Below are 8,251 nucleotides of genomic sequence, written 5' to 3'. Positions count from 1 at the left end.
CTCTGCTGCTGAGAAAATATATGTTTTTCTGTACGATTTTTGTGAGAAAATCTGTTTTTGTCTGCAGTTTTGGTGAATAAAAAACCACTGAGAAAAGGTTCCATATCTTTTCTCAGTGATCTTTGTGAAAAACAACAAAGAAAAATGGTATTCTGAAATGTCACATACCTTTTCTCTGCATTTTTATTTAAGGTTGAAAAAAAAACCTAAATTTGTAGTAGTGAGGGTGGTTGAAAATTCTAGTTTTGCACTTTAGGTATTCTTTGAGCACACCCATTTCACCTCCTTGTTGACTTCTGGGCTAAGTGTCCAGCACTTTAAGGACCTTCATGGAGGTGAGATATCTATAGACTTTGATCTGCTCAAACTTTTTTAGGAAGATGAGTAACTATCACCAATTTGTGAGCTTGAGTTTCTTTATAAATTAAGAATCAGAATAGGCATAAAAGTTGTTGAAAGGCATGACCAAGAGGTGGTTGTGACTGTTTGGAGAAGGTACATTCAATATCTACATGAGAAAAAATGTTGTAAGAAACATCTTTCAACTACCTTGGTTGAGTATACAAACAAACTAGTAGTAGTATTGTAAGATTCACTTGGTGTAGACGAAGCCAAAAACTTACTTGTGCCACGAGCTTCATCCAAGATTGCAATTATCATTCCTTCAAGTGTGCTACCTAATATGAGACTCCTCAAGCAAAGTTATAATTGCAGAGAGATTGGCACTACAAAGATGGTCAATAGGTTTGAGTTAGTGTTTGATGCCAAAAACATTAGGTCAAAGGTGATCACAATCATGGACTAAAGGAAATGTTGAAGAAACGTGGGGTTTTTTGGAATCATAGAGTGTCTACCATATGGATACTGGTGCAATTCTTCCATTGCACCAATACTTTAATAACATGTTTGATAATATTGCTCTGTTTCATCTTTACATCAATAGTTACACTATTTTATCGTGCTTAAATATTCTTTTCAAAAAGCAACAATGGTCTGGCCCTACCCCTCATGAAGTTTTGTATTTGTACAACCTTAAGTTTTGTATTTGTACTACTTGAGCACTTTACCTCAGATCAAGATAATGGTCATCAAAGACGTCCCTAAGAACCCAAAGTCTTACAAGGACCATTAATTCATGACCATGGGTAATGGAAACTTCATTAGTAGAACTTTAACCGAGTGGGTAAGTGTCATACTCGAAGGTTCTCGTTGACCTCTTTTTTCCTTAAAATTTAACTTTTCTAACATTGTAACGCCCTGGTTACCCCAGAATAGTTACGGAGAACGGTGAACCAGAAATTTGACCCACTACCCGAGTCCTTTGGTTAAAAATGTGATCTAAGTGTTATTATCAGGTTAAGGTGAAAAACCAAGAAAAAGGAAAGGATATGTTTTATTTAATACATAAAACTGTTCATGGGCCCATAAAACATTTACAAGTTATTTACAACTCAAAATGGTCATTACAGTTTCAAAATTTCAATCCCACCGACCTAAGCGGCAAAAATAGGGTAAACCCCCTAGTTCCCCTGAGAACTCCTTGGCCGTGGTGGTCAAGCGGCTGCACATGTACACATCACCACCTAAGCTCTCCACTCAAGGTTGGGTGAGCTTTTCTTTCCCTTTACCTGCACCACATAGCATCCATGAGCCAAGGCCCAGCAAAAAAACACAATATAGCATGATATAATATCAACAATGATCATAATAATCATTCAGGAATTTCAGTCCAAAATAGAGGAGTGACAGTCGCAAAAGTCACTAAGGTGGGTACAACTTCCTTTAGCCATGTGACGATAGGGTCACCAAGGCTTAATAGATAAGTGAACCTTTCACTAGCTTAAACAGGATAGGTGTATGATGACTAGTCACCAACATAACCTTCCTCATGACTCTAGAGTCATAACTATGGAACACTGTTCCCTAGCCATGTAACAAGCAGTCACCTAGGCCTTAGGCCCCGGCTCTCAGTAACTAGTCTTAGACTAGCCAAGAGCTTATAAGTTTCATTGACCTTAGGGTCGGTCCAGCGTTAATGCCTTAGAGCCATTCAATGATGATATCGATTAAATCTAATCTTCATTTGGCTCGACGTTCATGACGCTATGCCATTTCTGACTCTTAGGTCAGTGTCCCTGACTAATCAGTACCATAGAAAAGTAGAAAATATTCGCTAGTGTTTAATATTCAATCTATGTCCACATTTATTAACCAACATGCTCAACAACAATCATGCATGTCATAAACACAGGGTGCAGTTTTCTTACCTATGGTTCGGGTGAAAATTAATATAAGAACGACCCTTGAGAACAATCGACCTTTTAATTCCTTGACGGTCACCCAAACATCCAATTCAACCCCTAAACTTCATCTATATCACACCCTTATCAAAACCCAAGTTAAACACCAACCAACACTTCCATTAATTCCAACTATCCTCAATAAAACCACAAGCGGAAAACTTAAACCAAAACAAAGTATAGCTTAAAATTCATGGACAATTTCTTACCTCAAGCTGGTTTGAATCCTCCTCAATAGATGAACTAAGTCTATAACCCCCCAAGCTTTGATTTCCTAGCTTGATTCTTCAATTTGGGACCAAAAACTTCCAAGGAGAATGGAGAGAAAATGGTGAACGGTTGAAGGAGAAGAGTGCCCTGTTTTTGTTCTGTATGTTTCTACAGCCAACCAAAATCAAATATAACCCAAGCCAAATGACCTTAATGCCCCTAGGTCATTAAAAGTTTCTAAAATCTCCCCAAGGGTAAAATTGGTATTTCCCGCTAATCTCAATATTCCCAAATAACAAATATTCTTATCCCGTTACCTTCTAATTCCCGGTATCGCTCTAATCGCCAAAACACCCCGAGACTCACCCCGAGCCCCGAGCTTAAGCCTGTTATGACCAAACCGATAATTTATATTTAAAGATCGTCTCATGCCGAATAACTCGAACCAATCCACATTATAATGTGGCCTCACAATTAAACACAAGCATGCACCCAAAATATACAAATATGCTCTCAATGAGCTAAATTACCAAAATACTCCTGTCATAAAATGTGGACCCACATGCATTTAGCATCATATTATAATATAATTCTCATAAAAATGCATATATTCATTTAATGGCATAATTAAACAAGTATGACCCTCCCGGCCAACTAATCCAGCCATTAAATCACATCGGAGAATTCGGGGCATTGCAAACATTTTCTTGAAACTTGAACAGAGCCCTATAAACAACCACAACCTACTGACGATATGGTAAGTCATGCCATCAAAGTTGGAGAGCTTTCTTGAAAAGAGAATGTTAAATCCTAAATTGGCATCTCTTTAAATATGACAATTTCTGTCAAAAGTGATGAATAAGAGTTTGTTATCAGAACTGGTAAATTATGATGAATCAACTTACGGTTATTTTTTTTTATCAAGAAGAAAATGAACTTCATTGAACAAATGAAAAAAACAATTGAGAGCCAAAGGCTCAAGAACAAGCAAGCTATATAGCCGGCTACAAACCAGCACAGCCACTCAACTAATTACATTGGAGGTTCCGAATGTACAATTGCTCTTGGACAGAAATCTGCCTATTTTTAACTAAGTAAAGCCTATATTTAACTATGTACTTAACTTCCTTAACTAGGCTAGAAGCAGTCAAAGAATAACCATCAAAAAAGCATTTGTTTCTATTCCTCCACATGCTGTAAACAACAGCAGCCACTACCATATTCAAGAGTGAAGCCATTACTCCCTTCCGATCTCTAGCCAGCCAAACAACCCAGCCACTAAATTCAATAGGCCAAGCTGTGAATCCAAGCCAGTCAAAGATGATATTAATAATCTGCCTAGAGAGGAAGCAATCAAAAAAGAGGTGAGGATGACTCTCTAGATGAATCTCGCAAACAGGGCAGACCATATTGGTCACTTGAACATGCATTCGGATGAGATTATCCCTGGTTAGGAGCTGAGAATTAACCACCTGCCATAGTAAAAATCTGTGTTTAGGAAGAGTAAGCTTACTCCATACAGCTTAATAATAGTCGACCCTTTGCTGGAGTAATAGATTATTGTAAAGCTTAGATGGCTGAAACCTCCCATGCGAACCAGCAATAAGAATTGCAGCAGGGCTATATTTTTCTTTAAGATGGCAAAGCTTCCTCCAATACCAGCTACAATCTGACTTTAGGGTATAGTTCCAAAAATTTAAACCTTTCAAATAAGTGGAGTTGATCCATTTAACCCATAACACTTCAGGATTTTCAGAGATGGCCCAAACATATTTAGCTCATATAGCTCTATTCCAACTAGCTCCATCTCTAAAACCAAGACCACCATAGGCTTTAGGAAGGTAAACCTTCTGCCAAGAAGGAAGATGCAACTTGCTCCTATGCCCAGAATTACCCCAAAGAAAACTTCTACACAGCTTTTCAATCTCCTTGACTATACTTTGAGGGAAAAAAAAGATATTCATCCAATAATTCCGAAGCCCAAATAGAACTGAGTGAATGAGTTGGATACGGCCAGCAAAAGAAAGATGTTTGCTCGTCTAAGACTGTAGTCTCATTCTGAATTTCTGAAGGATAATTTCACAATCTTCGTGTCTCCATTTAGTTGGTCTCATAGGCACCCCAAGGTACTTTAGAGGAAAAGAACCTTCAGATAGTTGAATATCTTGAGCAATACGAGTTCTCTCAGTGACAGTGACACCTCCAAATAAGATATGAGATTTTCCAAAGTTAATTGAAAGCCCAGTAGCAGCTCTAAATTCCTCTAGAACCTCCTTAATAATACTAACAGCTGAATGAGAACCTTTACAAAATAAGAGCAAATCATCCGCAAAGCACAGGTTAAGAAGCTTGAGGCTTTTGCACATTGGGTGATATCTAAAGGTAGAGTTAAGCGTTGCTAGTTGAAGACTCCTAGTCAAATATTCCATTATAAGAACAAACAAAAGAGGAGACATAGGATCTCCTTGCCTCAGCCCCTTCTCACCTTTAAATTTACCTTGAACTCTACCATTCATAAGTAAAGAATAGGAAGTATTCCGCAAGCAAACCATAATCCACCCAATGAATTTCATAGGAAGACAAAGAGCTTTTAAAAGGTCCTCAAGAAACCTCCAATCCACTGTGTCATAGGCCTTACTAAGATCAATCTTGATTGCACATCTTGGAGAAGTAAAGGCCCTCCCGTAGTTTTTGATTAGATCCTGAAAAATCATTATATTATGAGCTATAGAACGACCTTTAACAAAAGCTCCCTGATTTGGCTGTATGAGATCAGGGAGAACTAAGGCCAATCTCTTACATATCAACTTAGCAATACATTTGTACAATGTAGAGCAACAGGCTATGGGTCTGTAGTCTACAGCTCGGGATGGGTTAGCTACCTTAGGAAACAAAGACAAGGTAGTTTCATGAAGCTCAGAAGGGAAGCAACCTGTTTCAAAACAATGACTTATTGCTGAGCAGACTTCATCCCCTATATCCCGCCAGACTGCCTTGAAAAAGCCTGAACCAAAACCATGAGGTCTTGGGGATTTAGTTATGGGAATACCAAATAAAGCATCACAGATCTCCTTCCGAGAAAAAAGTTTAAGAAGCATCAGCTGTTGATGAAAGGAAAGCTTAGATCCCATCTCTATACTTTGAAGATTAATCCTACCAGTAGCAGAACTTGGGCTCCCTATAAAGCATCTGAAGTGATCAACAAAATGAGAGACAACTTCAGTAAAATTATCAACTAATCTGCCTTGTTCCGTGATAAAGGAGACAATACCATTTTTAGCTTTACGCTTCTTCAAAAAAGCATAAAAGAAAGATGTATTCATATCTCCCTGCCTCAGCCAAGTTATTTTGCTTCTCTGTATTAAAAAGCTGTGATACAGATTTTCCTGAACCGAGAAAGCTTCAGTAGCTGCCCTCTCTTCATCCTGAAAGCTAAAATCATGAGGGTGGGCTTGAGCTTGAAGTTGAGCTTCTTGGTAGTTCTCCTTAGCCTTGTAATAGTTTAACCTCAGATCACCAATTTTATCTCTATTAAACCTTTTCAACCTGTGTTTTAGTCTCAGCATCTTTAAGAAAATAGCTTTTAAACCAGTGTCCCTTATAGGTAATCTCTAGCTGTGTAAAACCAGCTCATTGAAGTCTTTATGCTCTGCCCAAAAGTTGTAGTAACGAAACAACTTCAACCCCAACTTCTCCATAGGCTGAATGCTAACTGTACAAGAACAATGATCTGAAATAGTTTCCCATTTAAAAACAGTAGTGGAATGAGGGAAGAAATCAAGCCATTTCTCATTCATGAAAACATGGTCAATTTTAGAGTATATTCTAGCTGAACCATTTTGGTCATTAGTCCAAGTAAAATAGGAACCTAAACTCTTAAGGGACTCAACATGAGCAACCTCAATCCACCGAGTAGAATCAACCAACTCCAATGCTGAAATAGGTTTCCCACCCGATCTGTCCATACCTGAAAAAGGCGCATTAAAGTCCCCTAAAATTAACCAAGCTTTATCCATAAGAGCAAGCCTTTGTAACCCTTCCCAGAGATTCCTCCTTCCTTCAATCGAATTAAAACCATAAACAAAAGTAACAAAATAATCTTGCTGCACACCAGCCATCTTAACCAAGTAATGGACAAATTGATTAGACTCCTCAAAATCTTGACCCTAACAAAGATCTTCCTCCAAATTATCAACAGGCGACCTTCAATTACTGAACTAGTACAATACTCCTAATTTGGAAACTTATGTTCCATAAAATCTCTAATTTTATTCCCCTTCATTTTAGTCTCTAAGAAACCACCAACTCCTATTTTATTCTTGCTACAGAGGTTATTAACTGAGTTATGCTTATTAGAGCTATTAAGCCCTCTCAAATTCCAACTCAGTATATGCAATTATCCATTAGAAGAGACAGAAACTGTATTGCCTTCTTTACTACCAATCACTTGCTCTTGAAGCACCTCGAACTTATTTAATTTCTTTTGCCTTTGCCCTGAACTCTTAGTGTTAACCTCTGTAATCTGACCTTGTTTGGTTTGAGTCGCAACCCTTTTAGGGGTAAGCCAAGGTTGGCTTGCCAGAGAACCCTTGTCTTTAACAGTTTTTGTGACATTGGTTGGCTGAGATATCTCTATTGGGATGACCTGAACCTCTTCCACTTCTGAACTAACCAATTCTGCAGGTTCTTCCAAATCTAGTTCCTGATTAACTTCACTCCTCTGGTCCTTCATCCCTTCTTTAGCCATAGGCTCCTTCTTGACCCATTGAACTTTCTGGTCTTTACGACATTCTATCATTGAGTGACCAAAACCAGCACATGTCTTACACTTAATAGGTAACCATTCATATTCCACCCCTGCTGCATGATTTGGCCATGCTCATTGAGATACATGATACTTCTTGGGGGATTATCTGTTACTTCCATTTCTACAAGTACTCTAGCAAACTGAATTCTAGAACGCTCCCTTGTGAATTTGTCAACCATTATCGGTTTACCAATCGTACTCACTAGAGCACTGAGACACTTACTTCCCCAATACTAAAGCCCCAAATCATGAAGATGAATTCATAGAGGAACTGACCGAACAAGATGGACAGCACTAAGATCCGTTGTCCATGGGCAGATGATTACAGGCTTCCTATCAAAGTGGAGTATTCCATTTTCTAGAACATGATCCCTTGTTGCATCATCATTGAATTTTACCATAGTCAGTCCCATTGTCATTATTGTTATCTGAGCAATCCCTAGATGACCCCAAACCGTTTTAATGAACCCTTCAAATATAGCCATTGGGGGGTTGGCACCAAGAACCATACAGATGACTGCCGAGCTCCAATTCGCTGATTGTATTTTGACCTCTTCTGCATCAACCCTAGCAAATTTCCGTCCATCCCTACATAGAGGTTCTGTGAATTCGAGTTTTTGGTCAGAAAATGAAACTTGCTAGCCGTGAATTGCTGCCATTGACGATGAGCTGAAGCTTGAAAATCTCCTTCCTCCACCTTATCTGCCCAGGAGGCCAACTTAGAAGTCGAAGCAGAATTCTCATTTCCTACGATGTTAAATTCCTGAGCTCCTTTATCCCCTAACCCTCAGTTCTCTTCGAAGTTGAGATTCAAACCCTCAGCGCGAGCCTCGTCCTCTTCAGTCATTACAGCAGTCGCGTGACCTTCAGGCACCAGATCCTTGACAATAGAACAATTAGGAGTCTTCTCATCCTGACTCAGCTGTGAATCTTG

This window comes from Humulus lupulus, chromosome 8 (assembly GCF_963169125.1).
Source record: "Humulus lupulus chromosome 8, drHumLupu1.1, whole genome shotgun sequence".
In the NCBI taxonomy this organism is placed as follows: domain Eukaryota; kingdom Viridiplantae; phylum Streptophyta; class Magnoliopsida; order Rosales; family Cannabaceae; genus Humulus; species Humulus lupulus.
The sequence above is the reverse complement of the archived record's forward strand: the minus strand, read 5'-3'. Positions refer to the sequence as shown.